Source organism: Petaurus breviceps, unplaced genomic scaffold (assembly GCF_028583685.1).
Source record: "Petaurus breviceps papuanus isolate PSGF00001 unplaced genomic scaffold, PetGlider_PUasm1.0 186, whole genome shotgun sequence".
NCBI lineage: Eukaryota > Metazoa > Chordata > Mammalia > Diprotodontia > Petauridae > Petaurus > Petaurus breviceps.
In genome coordinates, this window is record NW_027185798.1 from 4,979,493 (window position 1) to 4,996,076 (window position 16,584).

A 16,584-nucleotide genomic window follows, 5' to 3' on the forward strand; every position below is an offset into this window, starting at 1 on the left:
CCAAGCCCCTCAGCTTACAGAGCCCTCTGCCTGGCTCTCAGCCTCTCCCCAGGCTGTCTCCAACTGACTTTTCCTTATTTTCTATAACACCCCTTCATGCATTTCGTATTAAACTAATAGTTATTCCTTGAACTTGGTCCTCAGTCTTCTGCTTCCATGACATTAGCCCCAAGCCTGGGGTGTCCTTTCTTTTCATCTCCACCTCTATAGTCCTTAACTTCCATCAGGGCTTAGCAGGTACCACCTCTTTTGTTTTCAATCTACTTATCTGTGGACATGGTGTCTCCATTAGTAGAATGGAAGTGCCTTGAGGGCAGTGATAGTTTTTATTTTTATCTCTGCATTACTAGCACATAGCAGACATTTAAAATATATATATTTCAATCATATATGACTCTGCATGACCCCATTGGAGTTTTCTTGGCAATGATACTACAGTGGTTTGCCATTTCCTTCTCCAGCTCATTTTACAGATGAGGAAACTGAGGCAAGTCGAGTTAAGTAACTTAGCTAGGATTGCATAGCTGGTAGTGTCTTAAGACAGATTTAAACTCAGAGAGATGAGTCTGCCTGACTCTAGGCCCAGCGCTTCTCGTGATGTCATTGGTCCTTTTCAAAAACAAAGGATGAACAAGTACTCTGTCCTCTGCACCACCTAGCTACCCCCCCCAATAGAAAATTATAATATTAAACAATTTTATAATACTGAATGATAATATCATTATTTAATTATATTAAAATACGCATTTGATGAAATGAATTATGAAATGTTGACTATGCAGATATTTGAAAATATCTGGATAGTTGCCTGGATTTTTCACTTTGCATCCAGATGTTGGGTTTCTAGGGAAAACTTTTAAGGGTTGCTAAAGGAAATTAGCTATTTTTTTATTAGATGCAAAGGTTTCTAAAGTCTCTTCCAGATCTAAATTTGGGAAATGCTTAAATACAGATGTTTTCCCAGCCTCCTTATTAGACAGTACTAACTGTTTGTTAGACTGGATGGAATTATAAAATGGTTATTTATTATTGTGATTAACATATATTAATATTCAATAATACTACCATATATTTTATGGCACTTTATGGCTTTAAAAACCTTCTCATTCATAATCTCTTTTGTAGAACTCAGGTTGCCCCTCATACTGGAACCCTAGTAATCTACCTTACATTTTAGGTACATTTATATACATAAATGCATCTCCAAAGCATAGCCCATGAGCCCCCATCAATGTGTTTTACTTTTACCAGTCAGCCAGTGAATCAATAAGCATTTATTAAATGCTTATTATGTGCCAGGCACTGTGCTAAGCATTGATATAAGCACAAGAAAGACAGTCCTTGACCTCAATGAGTTTATAATCTAATGGTGAAGTGACTTACTTGCCCAAGGTCACGGAGGTATCTATAATGATGGAATCGAGACTAGAGACTGGATCTCCTTTCCTTACAGAATAACAAAATGAGACTTTGAAGAAAGTTTTAAGGATATCTAGTCCAATCTCCTGATTTTACTGAAGAGGAACTGGGGCCCCAAAGAGGTTAAGTGACTTGACCAAGGCCACATAAGTGTCAAGAGACTGGATAGGAACTCAGGTTGCCTAACTCCAAGTCCAGGGCTCTTTCTGCTACCCTTTGTAATAATCTAAATTGCCCAGCTTCTTTCTTCTGAAAGCACAGAGAAGATGCTTTAGACCTGCTCTCAACAGTAAGTATTTTCAACCTCCAAAGAGAATTCTTTGAGTTATTTCAACATGGCCAGATTTCTTACTTTGCTTCTTTTGTCTGACCAATGCCCAAAATGTTGCTTCAAGTAAAGGAGATCCTCATTAATGTGTTAAGAGGATGGTGATTTAGGCCAGCGGTCATCAGTGGGGGCTGAGGGTAAGAACTGAAATATCCAAAATTGTTGGCACTTTCTTGGACAGATCTTGACTCTTAGGAACCCAATATAATGAAGAGAAAGCTAGCCCAAAGCATGCAATTGGACTCTTGCCTTAGCTCTAAAACTGACTTACCATGTGACCTGATGTAATAAGAATGTAAATTTTAAAGATCTTCCCTGCCCCTAGGCTAATGTGCACCTGAAGCCTGGGGTGGGAGGCTTGTTTTTCAGTAGATACTTCTTGATTGGCCAGTGAGTCAATAAGGTTGTTACATTCTCTGAGCCAGGAGAAGGCTATATAAGCCCTGATGTGTAGCTTTGTTTTGGGACTCACTTTGAGAAGTGTTCTGTGATTTGATCTGAATTCTGGGAAGCCGTTGTTGAGAGTCCCCCGGCTTTGAAAAACCCAGAATGTGGAAACCCAGATGTTGACTGGGTATGGATGTAATGGTTGGACAGTTTGGAAATCTGTCTACTTGATGTTTCTGTCTTGATAATTATGTCTGTATACTTTGAGGTTCAGGGTGCTGACCTTTTCTCCTGAATAAGGTAAACGATATATGTCTGACTGATTAAAGTAAGCTTGTTAACCCATTTTGGGTTGCTTTCCTTTAACAAAGCAGATCCAAGAACCTGTGGTAGCTGCAAACCCTGAGAACGCACTTGGGGTGCTTGCTGCTACACCTGAGTAAGCCTAAGAAACCCACTCCTCCTTGCTGTGCCTCAGTTTCTCTATCAGTAACTGCAGTGGCCAACCTAGAGAGCCTATAAGGCTCTTCTCAGCTTTCACAGCCTATGTATAGTTCTGTGAGATTCCTCATTTGTTGATCAGAACTCTGCCAATCTTGTGTAAGATCCAGAGTTTTCTAGCATTGTCAAATCTCAGAGTGAACAGGGACCCTCTTGGTCACCTAAGCCAGTTTCCCATCTAGTGAAGGATCCCTTCTAACCATTCCTTGGTAGGTGGTCATCCAGCTTCTGGTGGAACATTTCCAGTGTTAGTAACTCCTCAACCATAATTCACACATAATGTTATTTACAACCCTCTTTTCAGTAGCTCAGTTGTCAAGAATAACCAAAAACTAGCTAAAATAAGATCAGTTGTATTCAACAGAAGCACTGATTGCAGGCTGGTACCACTAGGAAAATATCAGACACTACAATTCACACTTCCCTGTGGAAGGCAACCATGTGTTCTCGGACAGGCAGTAATGACTGTAATATGGTTAGTAGACCTAAGTTACAGCAAACTTGATTTTAATTGACAGTGGTAGGGTAAACATGACTCCCATTAATGAATTTGCTAATAGCTGTTCCCTGATTAGAAGAAGTTCTGGAGAGCCCAAGAAAACACTCAACTAAGAAGCAGTGAAATATATCATTATTCTGCTGCACTGTTCCTTCTCTGTCTAGGCTTTGTTCCAGTATGAAGCATTGTCAAAGGGAGAAGTTAATCAACCCACCAACAATAATTTATTAAGTACCTACTATGTGCTGGTGCTGTGCCAGATGTTACCAATACATTAAATTGCATTGAATAAGGAGCTTACATTCTAACACTTATTAATTAATGCCCATTCCAAAGTAGTTTAGGTAGGTAAGCAACAGGCATTTTTTAAAGACTTACTATGTGACAGGCATCATGCTAAACTTTGGGGAATAAAACATGGCCCACCTGGATCCATTTCCAAAGGAAACACCTCCCCAGTGGGAGTGGGTGACCAGTGTGGCTGGGGGCTATGGCAGAGTGTGGAGGAAATAAAATAAAACATCAAGCTGGATCATTTCTTCCAACTCCTTCATTTCATAAATGAAGAAATTAAAAAGGAAGTTGATTTGTGCATGTTCATACAGGTATTAAGTAGCAGATTTGAATGTAAAGCCAGCTTGCTTGAGTCCAATTTTTTTTAATGGTATCACATTTAGGTAAAACAAACCTTTGGAGTTTATTGTTAATAGTACATGGTATAAAATGCTGTTCTAAACAATTTCTGCCACAATGTCTTCCACTTTCCCCAGTAGTTCATGGGAATTGGGAGTTCTTCAATCAGTAATTCATATTATTGGGTTTATTGAAAACTGTTACTATATTCACATGCTTCCACATCCTTGCTTAGCTAGTCCTTTCTACTAATCTACAACTCCGGTATTTTCAAAACAATTATCAAATAACTATTAGAATTATTGCTTTACAATAAAATTTGAGATATGATCATGGTAGTCACTCTTCTTTTGTCTACCTTCTCATTATTTTGTTGAGAACCTAGAACTATTCCTTCTCTAAATGGAATTTCCTATTGGTTATAATTCTCATCTTAAAGATGAAGAATGAGATGCAGAGAAAAGGAATTACTTGCCCAATGTCACTTATGAGTATTCAATAGCAGAGTTGGTATTCAAATCATATGACCATAGGTACAGGGCTGGAAGAGTTCTAAGTCCTATTGAGTCTAACCGCCTCATTTTATAGATGAGGGAATAGGCTCAGGGAGATTAAATGACTTAAATATGGTGATATTTGAACCCAAATATTTCTGACTACATTGAGAGCTCTTTCCCCATAGAGACTAACTTCCACAAAAAACAACATGCTTGAAAGTTAAGGACTCAGTTCTTGTAAAGGACATTCATCAGAATTACTGTCCATTAGAAAAATAGACCTGGGGGACAGCTCAGTGGATAGAGCACTAATCTCAGAGTCAAGAGGATCTGAGTTCAAATCTGGCCTCAGACACTTAGAGCTGTGTGACCCTGGTCAAGTCAATTAACCTCAATTGCATAAAAACAACCCAAGTGAAACCTGACTCACTCTGAGATGATGCTTCTTTAATATTTAATCATTTACTTACTGTTCTAAGGTTGGTCCCAGAATTTCCTTCCTGAGGAAGGCATGAAAAAGGAGGTAAATCAAGGAATTGTGCAATTGAATTCTGCAAACTAAAAAGAAACAAATAAATTAATTTAAAAAAAAGAAAAAGGAGGTAAATCATACTCCTCTTCCCATTGCATTCATTGGTTATTGATGCTGGATGGCAAGGGCCATGGTCTCTATTGCTGCTGCTAGCCTGAGCTGTCTGTTTGGAGTCTATCTCTTGAGACTGTCAGTTCTTTGGTCCCAAGTCATGACTCTTCCAAATCTGACAGGTTGGTGAGTGTATGATTGCATTCTCATCAGACCTCAGATACTCATTATCAGCTACTAGATAATCAAATCTCAAGACACTCAAAGTGAACTCACGCTCTGGCTTATTATATTTGTCTTCCCCCAAATAGGCAACATCCAGTTACATCAGTTACTAAATGGGATTCTGGCTTGAGGAGCTCTGAGTGCATAAATCCTGCATGTGCTGTTCCTGGCCAGCAGTCCTGGCTGACGGGTACTTGGTCCCAAGACCTCCAATGGGGTTCATGGGAGGTTAAACTCTGGAATAAGGCAAGGGTGTAGCTAGTAAGTTTCCAGGCTAGGGCCATGACTGGGACAGCAGAGGTCTGGTGCCTGAGGTCTCCGAAATCAGGAGGGGGCAATGGCAATAGCTGTGAAAGTTGTTTGGGGTCCTTCTGCCTCCTTTTCACCTGGAACAGCTTAGATTTCCCATCCAGCCCTATTCATGCTGAATTTAAGAGAACCTCATCTTCCTCTAGCCACGTTCCCTCAATTTCTGTGTCCTGGGGAAAGGGCCCATGTTACAGATATGGAGCATGTGTGTGTGTGGGGGGAGGGGTCTGAATGTGTCAGAGGCCTCATTGAGGGTTCTCAGCCTCCTCCTCATTGCTGCTATTGTCCTCTGAGGGTCAGGCAGGGGCTTTGACATCATTGGATTTAGGTTTTGAATATGACTCAAAGAATCACAGATTTAGAATTGGAAGGCACCTTACAGGTCATCTGCTGAGCCCTGTCATTTTGAGATAAGGAAACTGAGGTAGGGGGTGGGGCAGGAATGAAATGATTTTCCCAATGTCACACACACAGTAAGTGTCAGAGGCAGGATTTTCATGAACCACTGTTCCTTCTACTGTGCCATGCTCAATTAATGATTACAATTGTTGGAGAAAGAACAAAGAAGAAAACAATCCACAAGTGATAATTACCAGGACAGTCGTGATAAAACATTACCTGGAAATAAACTCTGGAATTTCTCTAGATATAACCACATTCCAGGGTTAACTCAAGAAAATATTTTTGGTGGTCTGGCAGCAGTTATGTATAACTGAGCTATCCACTGCCCACTCCCCACCCCCTAACCCCAACCCCATCACCAGAGTGAATCTGAGCTCATGGCAAAGTGTCATGGTGGCAGCACCCTTTGTAAAATCCTAAGGCCCAAGACTGGTAGGTCCATGACACAAACGATAAGCTTTTACTTTTCTGGTCACTGTGCTAGGTATTGCGTATAGAAAGGCAGACAGGAAATTATTCCTACGCTCAAGGAATTTACATCGTCCTTTGTAGATGGAGTCAAAAGTACAGAGAGATGTATAATATAGAATGTGAGAGGGCAAAGAAAAAATCAGAAAAATGTGTTCTGAGAATGTTCCAGAACAGAGCAAGAAAAACTGTAGGAATCAGGGAAGGTTCCTTGAAATGCAGATTTCATTTATTGAAAACTGTTACTGTATTCACTTACTTCTGCATCGAATGGTGTTTTTAGGATTATCGTTTCATAATATAATTTGAGAGGGGTAATTCCTCTGACTAAATTCAGTGGCGTCCCGATAGTAGAAAATCCCTTCTTTCCAGGCATAGCTGGTGAGGTTCACTTGACTTTGAGGAGCCATCTGCCTTGAACATTCCTATGGAAAGAGGAAGTGAATAATCCAAAGGGATTTTTCTTTCATGTTTGAGAAGAAAGGCATAGGTTGCAAAAGTGAGGGCATTGATCACTGGATGGGGAGGGGGTGGACTTGGTGTGGGTCTATGTTCTCTTCTAATCTTAAATCGACGATCTTAGGAACAAAGAGGGGGAAAGACTGAGAATGGATAGGAGGGAAGGATAAACTTCCCTTAGGGGAGAAAGGAAAAGGAAGCCAAGAGGAGGAAACCTGGAACAAAGAAACTTAGAAAAAAGAAGGCAAATTCCCCTAACTTTTTCTACCTGTGAGACTCACAGCTTCTCATCTGTTCTGAATATTTGGTGACAAATCAAGGAGATAGATAAGCTTGTCTTGGAAATGCTGTGTTGGCATGAAGATGGAAGGTCAGGACATCCTACTTCAACTTGAAAAGAATCAATAACAAAGAAAGCAAAATGGGAACCAGAGGAAGGATGAGATACTTGCGCTGGACTCCATCTAATTTCCAGGAAGAATTTGGGGGGCCCAAGGACCCCAAATGTACTTTTTCTCGTATCTTCATGTTGAAATTTCAAAGCTTTTTAATTTAATTTAATTTATTTGTTTATTTATTTTACCATCTTGACTACTTAGGATCATAAATCAAGATCTAGAAAGGCCCCTTGGAGCCATTTCACCCACTCTCCTTCATTTTAAAGGTGGAGAAACTGAGTCTCAGAGAGGTTAAAAGACAAAATCACACATAGGATCATTGATATAGGGCTGGAAAGGACCCTGGAGTCCACCACCCTTAACCCCTCCTTCTAAAGAGAAGTTATGTGACTTGTCCAAGGTCACATATGTAGAAAGTGGCAGAGCAAAGATTTGAACCCAGTCCCTCTGACACCAAAATGAGCATTCATTCTTATGCTCCCTTTTGACTTCTTAAGGTATCTGTTTCTACAATACTTTATTTCTCATTGCAATCTTTCCTTTTGCCCCAAGAAATCCTCTTGAGTCACCTTGCATAATCAGAAAGCTGGGCTTGGGTGATTAGGGAAATCCTGTTTCCTTGGAGTGATCTGAGCTCTCCCCTTGTGGGAGAGTAAAGGCTCTCCTACATGACAATGCATTCCCCTCTAAGCTACGTCAAGTCTCATTCCTGTCAGGAAGACTTATTCCACAGCTAAAGGCTCTCTGTCCCTGGGATGAGGCCAATGTAAGATGAAAATGGACTTTCAGCTTGGTGCCAGACAGCTAGTGTTCAAATCTGTCCTTGCTCTCCTTATATGTCCTTTGTTTTCTCAGGGGCCAGAACTCCACTGAAGGCCAGCTTTGTAGAAAATGAGCTCTAGATTTGGAGTCAGAGGACCCTAGGGTTCAAAGCATACCTCTGCTCCTTTGCCTGTCTCAGGACTGCTCTAACTGATAAAATAAGGGGGTTGGACAAGAAAGTCACTTATGGTGATAAATCTATGTTCCTACACACACACACACACACACACACATACACACACACACACACACACCACAAAAGATATCAACTGTTATAAAAATTCAAATCCAAAAAATATCAATTAAAACACATATACATGCACATGTATGTATATATAGATGTTTTAATTGATATCTTTTCTATTTTTCTATTTCTTTAATTTCTTTTCCTTGTATCCTTTTTCCTTCCTCTCATAGAAAGCCATCCCCAAATGACAAAGATTATTAAAAAATATAAATTCTGTAAATTTAGTCAATATCTCAAAAAAAAATCTGATGTCATAGGGACTGTTTCACTCCGATGGACTCCTGTCTTTGCAAAGGACTTGAGGGGGTTATTTTCATGTAGCTCATCTTTGAGGGCCACATTCGGTCTTGATAATTTTACAACCTTCAACTTTTATCACTTTGTGGTTCTCTTTCCATTTACATTGTTGTGGTCCCTGTGTATCTCTTGTTTTCTTGGCTCTACTTACTTCACTAATCATCAGTTCATGTGAATTTTTCCATGCTTCTCTTTTAGCACTCACCAGCACTCCAATATTCTAAGGCAACTACTATAATTTGTTTATCCATTCCTCAATCAGCAGACATCTACTTTGCTTCCACATACAAAAAGTCCAACTATGCACATTTTGGTGTATGTGGAGTCTTTCTTTTTATCACTGACAACCTTGGAGCATATGCCTACCAAGAGAATCTCAGGATCAAAAGGTATACCATTTTGTCACTATGCATAATTCCAAATTGTTTTCCAGAATAGAAAGTAGCTCCACCAACGATGTATTAGTGTGCCTGCCTGTCTACAAAGCCTTCCAACACAGGCTATTTATTGAACACTAGGTTCAATAATTTTAATTCCTTCTTATCTACACTATTGCACTGATCTACTTTTCAGTTTTTTTTTTCATAACCAGTGCTAAATGATTTTGGTAACTGCTGCTTTAAAAAATAGTTTAAGTGTTATTTCCTCTTTCTTATCTATTTTTCCTTCTTTTCCTTGGTACTCTAAATCTTTTGTTCTTTCTCCCTTTTAATCATAATTTTGAGTTGTATAATTTTGTTCCCTATGTATTTCATAATATCATAAGTGAATTTTTTACTGTTTTCCCAATATTTGCTTCTCTCTTTTAAATTTATAAGCCAGTAAAAAATTAGCAAGCAGAAAAAAATGTGCATCTGTCCCTTCTTTGCAGAATTGGAAGCTATGGGCACAGAACATTGCATATTCTACTTAATTTCATTGAACTGCTTTTTTCTTTCTTTTTCCTTCTTTGTTACAAGGGATTGTTCTCTAGCTGGGGACATGGGAGAGAGCTAAATTTTGAAATGTGGGTGATATAAAAGTAAAGAAAGAGGCAACTTGGCAGAATGAATGGGAAAGTACCCTCTGAGTCAGAAGGACTTGGCTTCAGGTCCCTCCTTGGACACAGACTGTATGACCTTGAGCAGGTCACTTAGCTTTTCAGAGTTTTCAGCAAGACTTGAAGACTATAACTTTCAGATAAGTTGTTGACATGTGGGTAGACAGAATTTCTTAACTGGAGTGTTCCCTATATTAATGAAATCATAGGTCCAGTTCCTATATATGTATACACATATGTATATATATACATATACGTATGAATGTATATATGTATATGTATACATAATATACATATATTTATAATTTATCAAGAAGTTCAATGCTATGTATTAGAGGAAATAGAAAGTTTAAGCTTATGTATGGAAAGGAAATTTAGTAAATTGGAAGGGACCTTCAAGTCCATTGATTCCAACCCTCTCCTTTTTCAGATGAGCAAATTGAGGCCCATAAAGGTACAGTGACTTAGCCAGGGTCACTGAGCAGTAAGTGTCTACCAAAAGATTTGGACTCCAGTCTGGTCTTCCACCCTCCAGGTCTGGCATTCTGTCCTCTGTATCATCTAATTACTTCTGAGATCAAACATAAGTTATTCTGTTTGTCATTTAAATTTATTCACAACCTGGCTCTTCCTACCTTTGTAATTTCCCTACACAATAATCTTTCCATGCCCTCCCCCCTACTCTGTGGTCTTAATTATGATTGGTTTTTGATTCTTTGTTAGAAGGGATGGCTCTCTGGGGACAGATAAAATGTGATAATGTGAAAATAAAAGACATCAATAAAATTCTTTTTTTTTTTTGAAAGAAAGATTCCTAACTCTAAGCTTAGAGGATCCAGGTTCAAATTCCACTTCTGACACTACTTGTGTAACCTTGGGCAAGTTATTAATCTCTCTGGGTCTCAGTTTCCTTATCTGTAAACGATGAAGTAAATGTCTTGTGAGGTGGCGAAATGGAGTCAAGCAGACCCGAACTCAAATGTGATCTCAGATACTTCCTAGCTGTGTGACCCTGGCCAAATCACCTAACCCAGTTTGCCTCATTTTCCTCATCTGTCAAATGAGCTGGAGAAGGAAATGGCCAACCGCTCCAGCATCTTTGCCAAGAAAACCTCTGATAAGGTCATGAAGAGTCGGACATGACCGAACACCGCACAGTAAAATGTGTTGCGTGGTCCTTTTCCATTCTAGACTAAGGAACACTTGATTATATACTACCTTAAAGCATAGAACAGGTCTGGGTACCCAGCGTGATATTCCCATATAAGGCGGAAAACATGCCATTAGCAATTCCATAATTCTTTGCTAAATGCCGCTGATATTTCTTATTGCTCGATGGTTGTGGACTACTTTATTTCTTCCACTTCTCTGAATTGAAAACAACTGTGTGAGTTTTTCTGTGCTTAGTCACCTCCCACTGCCCCTCCCCCCCCTTTCCCCGGCCCCAGAGGCTTCTCTGAGGACCAAATGAAACAAAGCAGCCCCACAGATCTTCCTCTTTCCGGAGTAGCAACAATGCGAACGCTATTGCGATTGTACAGTCTTCACCTTAGACCCTGTTCCGTGTGGATACACATTCAGCCATGTCTTCTTGTGTCTGAGCTATGTAGAAGTTTCAGTCACCAAACCAATTGTGAGGGAGGCAAGACTGACAGTTGGGATGTTTTTAACCCCTATCTGGAATGGGAAGGACTGCAGGATATGGAAATACTGTTCAGCAGAAAGAGAAGAGACAGTTTTAAATGCCACTGCTTATATTTACACTGCTGTGACCGGCTGTGAGGAACTTGACCTCCTTGGTCCTGGTTTCCTTATTTGTAAAACGAAGAGTTTGGATTGATGGTCTCTGTGACCGCTTTACATTCTAGATCAGGAATTCTTAATCTTTTTGGAGAACTATCCACCATATTTGGACCCCTTTTCAAAATAAGTTATTTTTAATACATAAAATAAAATGCTAGGTGGTACCGTGTATAGAGTGCCAGGCTTGGAGTCAGGAAGATCTGAGTTCAAATCCAGCATCAGACACTTACTAATAATGTGACCCTGGGCAAGTCACTTTTTGTTTCAGTCTTCTCATCTATAAAATGATCTGGAGAAGGAAATGGCAAACCACTCCAGTATTTTTGCCAAGAAAACCCCAAATGGGGTCACAAAGAGTTGAACATGACTAAAACAACTGAACAAAGGAAATCAATTATGTTGAAATTATCTAAATATTTTTTAAGAATCCCAGAAATCTGCCTAGGGCCCTGTGGAGGGCTCTCCCTCTAGGGGATCTAGGATCTAGGATCCCTTTTTGGGATCCAATTTCCTCACCAATAAAAAGAGAGAATAGAAAATGAAGGCTCTGAGATGCTTTCTAGCTATAGGAACCTGGGATCCCATGAAGTTGCTTTGAATAATTATATGGTTCTATGTTACTTGTCTAAGTCTTTGGACTGATTCAAGTTTTCGAGTTGGAAATCATATCTGCTTTATTTTGATAACAAAGGATTCGCACTGACCTGAATTTATACTTACGCTGTTTATTTATATAATTAAACAGAATAACAGCCCAGATATAGAAGGCTAATAAATGAAATGTCATCTTCTCTTCCATTTATTTTAAGACATGTTAATTAGCTTTGGCACCACAACATGGGAAATTAGCATAATATTTAAGAAGTCATACATAGAGTAGTTATGGAGATGCCTTCTTAGCATAATTTATATGCAACATTAGACTAGCTTATTAGGGAAATCTTTTGTTTTTCCATTAAAAAATGGGCATTTCAGGCCCAGCACTTGCTGAGCTGGGACAGGGTAATCAGCACTTGCTCAATTATGACTCTTACTGAGCATGCACTGTTACCAGGTTTAACGGTCCCAGAGGGAATGATGGGCGTTTAAAAGCATCGGGAGTGACATCTCCTCAGATTGCTTTTTGACATAAATCCACTTTACTCTAGCTCATGTCTTAGCACTTCAAAAGAATAAAGACCTTGGAGTCAGAGACTTTCTTTCATGTGGTATCTCACATCCTAAGACCCACAAGATGGGACTGGGCCACAGGCAAATGGGTAAAGAGCTTAAAGAACATTGTGTCTTCCAAAGCAACATGAAAGAAATTCAATGCATGAATAAAGAAAAAACTGTCTAAGCCCCCAGAGGACAGAGAATGAAGGAACATCCAAATAAGAGACAGTGAGTTAGGGAATGTCATAGGATCCTAGGTCTGGAGCTGGAAGAAACCTTGGAGATCAACTCTCTCATTTTATAGACAAGGATACTGAAGTCCAGGCAACTTAAGTGACTTGTCCAAGGTCACACAGGTAGTAAAGATCAGAGATGGGGTTTGAACCCAGGGTTCTTTGACCCCAGGCTCATTGCACTGTACCAAATTTCCTATTATATAATGTTTCACCAATGGGACATGAGGGGGAGAAGGGGAAAAAGAGATAAAATGGAGAGACAGAGAAGAGTCAGAGATAGCTTACTTCCCCACCCCCTCCCCCCATTCAGGTATATTGCAACCAGCTCTGATGAGATCTGATTGTTAAATTTTAAGTGTGAGCGTTTACATGTCAGAAATCAGCAGATGCTACAAATCCAGGCTTGATTTATTGTTTGGTTGACTGTTTAGACTTAAGAAAGTGATAAAGAAAATGTGAATAACCAGATTAAGTTTAAAAATGTGGCCTGGGGAGTGGGAGTGGGAGTGGGCTGGGCCTAGTGGTATTAAACACATATCAGCACAACATTATTCTCCTTCCTGATCAGTGTATGAGGGTGCCATGTCACACCCCCTACTTACAAGCCAAGTGCCTTGTTGGTCATTCTTGCTGTCGGTAACCTCTACAACCTGGTGCCCACATAATGCTAATGATCAATTTAAAATAAATGAGTGGGGGGGAGGGAAGAGGGGAGGAGAGTGGAATCCAGCTATAGTAGAGATAGCCACCATTCAAGAGAAAGACCCCAGGAACAGAAAGCAAACAGATGTATCCTGTCTTCATCAGGGCCACTATGTAAAGGTTCTAAATGAGATTTGATTCTTAACAAGATGCAAACAGTTTGCACATGGTTAGTTAAAGCTATGCACTTTACATAAATGGCTTCCAAATGGTGACACACTAATTAGAATCTCTGGAAATGGTGATTATCTCTCTGCTCTGCATAGTACAGACTATGGAGAAACAGAACACATCTTGAGTGTTTCTGTGGTGTCCCTTGTGTGACTGCTATTCATTTCCTTCAATCTGGTTGTATCAACTAAAGTAATATTAATTCAAACATGCTATTATGATGAGCCTACCTCCTCCCATATATTGTACAAGTTTAATTTTAAATCCCATGTCCCTATACTTTAAGCATATTATGGTGTGCAGATTGCAATTATAGAAATAGATGGTTCACATACCCTTCCCATTGCCTATATCCTTTGTTCTTCTGTGCAGTTATTGTTTCTACATGTTCATATACTCTGTCTACTACCAGCCTGATGCTGCCGAATGTTCACATCCATCCCTTTCTCTCCAACTGCAGAGTCCCCATGCAGCTCAACACCCTCATCACCTCTCATCCAACCTCTTTCCTCTTTCTGTTCCTCTCTTGTCTCTCTTGGCCAACATTTCAGCATTCACTCAATTGCCAAATCTGTTCACAAATTGAAGGTCTGGCCATATCATTCTCCTGCTCAGCTTACTTCAGTGGCTACTTATCATCTCTAGGGTCAACTACAAACTCTTATTTGAAAATAAGCCCTTTGCAACCAGGCTCCAAACTATCTTTACAGTCTTATTATACATTAGATACTCTCTTATATTCTATAGTCCAGTCAAACTAATATTATTGTCCCTAACATTTGATACAGTCTCTCATTTCCATGCCCAGGCTATCGCCTACATTGGAAATACACTTCCCCCTGATTTTACAGTTGAGGAACCTCTCTGGTCTATGGAAGTCTAACCAAATACTGAAAAGGAGTCCCTCTATGACACACCCAGCACTTGAACTTCTAGCCTTCTCTTGAAGATGTCCAATGAAGGAGAGGGAACCTGTTATCTCTCAAAGCAGTCCCTTTCACTTCTGGATAGCTGTAATTGCTAAGATGTTTTCCTTTTTGCCTCTTCTACTCATTGTTACATTTGAAGCCAGGAGTGAAAAAGAACACAGAACACAGAGGATTTTGGAGAAGCAGGACCAACAGTAAACAATATAGATCTGCCTTCTGGGGCCAAACTGAGAAAATCAAATCTCTTGTTTAGATGACAGTTTTTCAAATAACTGAAGACAGCGATCATGTCACTCAATCAATTAAAAAGCATTTTCTAAATTACTAATCTATGCCAGGCACCGTGCTAAATGCTGGAGAAACAGAGACAAAAGTGAAGCAGGCCCTGAATTTTCTTTACTCTGGGCTAAATATCTTCAGTTCCTTCAACCAGCCCCCATATGGACAAGCTCTAAGAACTCCCTCCCCTGCCTTTGATTTAACCTCTATGTAAGCTTGCTTTCAGCTTATACTGACTTGCCCTAACTGCTTCCCACAACCCCCTACCCAGATCACTGCATAATCGCAGTTGTGTGGCATTCTTTATGATGCTGTGAAAGTACTCATTTCAAATGTTAACAACCATGTGAGATGATTCACTTAGAGTAGAATAAAAGAAGCTGGTCATATTACTCCTCTTCATGTTCTTTGCATTACAGCAAAACTGGACCACTGCACGTTTCATTTCATTCTACATCCATTAGTTCAGGCTACTCCCCATGCCTGGAATGCACTCCCTCCACATTTGCACCTGTTGAAATTATTCTTTTCCTTCTAGGCTCAGCTCAGGAGCAACTTCTTTTATGTTATTGTTTCTGGGTCAACTCAGCTTAAAGTGATCTGTGCCTCTTCAAAATATTTCAAAGCCACCTTGTCTAGCCTGCACTTTCTCTTAAAAGATTGAAACCATCCCATTTTATCTGTGAATCTATAACTGGATAAGAACACTTCTTGATCAAATAAAATAATCAGAGCCGAGTGTGAACAGGGCCTGTAAACCTACCTGAATTGATCAAAGCTGTTGTGTGAAGGAGTGGGTCATAGGCTAAGCAATTTACAATGAGCAAAGAAGGGGGGGAGAAAAAGAGAGAGCCAGAGAGCCAGAGAGAGACAGAGATAGAGAGAGAGCCAGAGAGAGAGAGAGACAGACAGAGAGGGACAGAGAGAGAGAGAGAGAGACAGAGAGAGAGAGACAGAGAGACAGAGAGAGAGACAGAGAGAGACAGAGAGAGAGAGAGAGAGACAGAGACAGAGACAAAGAGAGACAGAGACAGAGACAGAGAGAGACAGAGAGTCTGTATTTAAGAGGTTGGAATAAGTATGTTATTTCCAATACACCTTTGAGGGGTAACAGGAGAACTAATTTATGTTAGAGAAGGGAGATAACGGATAGAGTAATAGGGTTTCTGGGTTTCTTAGATCAGAGGGCCTAGGCTGATGCAGGTTTTATGAAAAAAGTTTAGCTCTTTCTTCAATTTCTCTTAATGCCTATATATTCATAGATACTATATTATAATATACTGTTTTGTTACCACAATGTTTGCCGCAAATTGAATTTTGCCTCAATGACAAAGAGAATGTAGGGCATAATGTATCAGCAATGCCATATTCACAATGCCTATAGAGATTATAAATATGCTGATATAATTATCCATCACAAAATACGTCAGGTTTGCCATTTGGGGAAATAAACTAGAAAATTTATTAAGATACCAAAAAACTGAGTCCCAAAACCAGAAAGTGAAAGCCATCAGAGTAGTTATGATATTGGCACAGGTAGATAAAGTAGAAAGCACCCACATTCTCAAGCCTTTAAAACAAAACAGGCTACCTCAGGCAAAGGTCCTCCTCTCCCCACTCACAGCAACCACCCAGCGTCCTGGAAGAGCGCTCCCAGCAGCTCTGGCCCCTGGCAGTCCTTAGCAGAAAGTCCTGCTCCCAGCAGCTCCAGCTGCTGGCAGTGCTCAGCTGGAGTCCTAACTCAAAAAAAAAAAAAAAGGCAACTGCCACCAACTGCCAACTGCAGGACCGTTAGC

At 40.0% G+C, this 16,584-nt stretch overlaps 1 long non-coding RNA gene across 1 annotated transcript in view; it reads right to left on the bottom strand.

Annotated features, from left to right (window-relative positions):
• The window catches only part of LOC138162343 (uncharacterized), an 85,597-nt gene extending 69,046 nt beyond the window's left edge, over positions 1-16,551 (bottom strand). The window contains exon 1 of the long non-coding RNA XR_011168598.1: positions 16,380-16,551. This is a non-coding gene — a long non-coding RNA (uncharacterized lncRNA). The remainder of the gene's footprint in view (positions 1-16,379) is intronic.
• Positions 16,552-16,584: the final 33 nt, after the last annotated feature.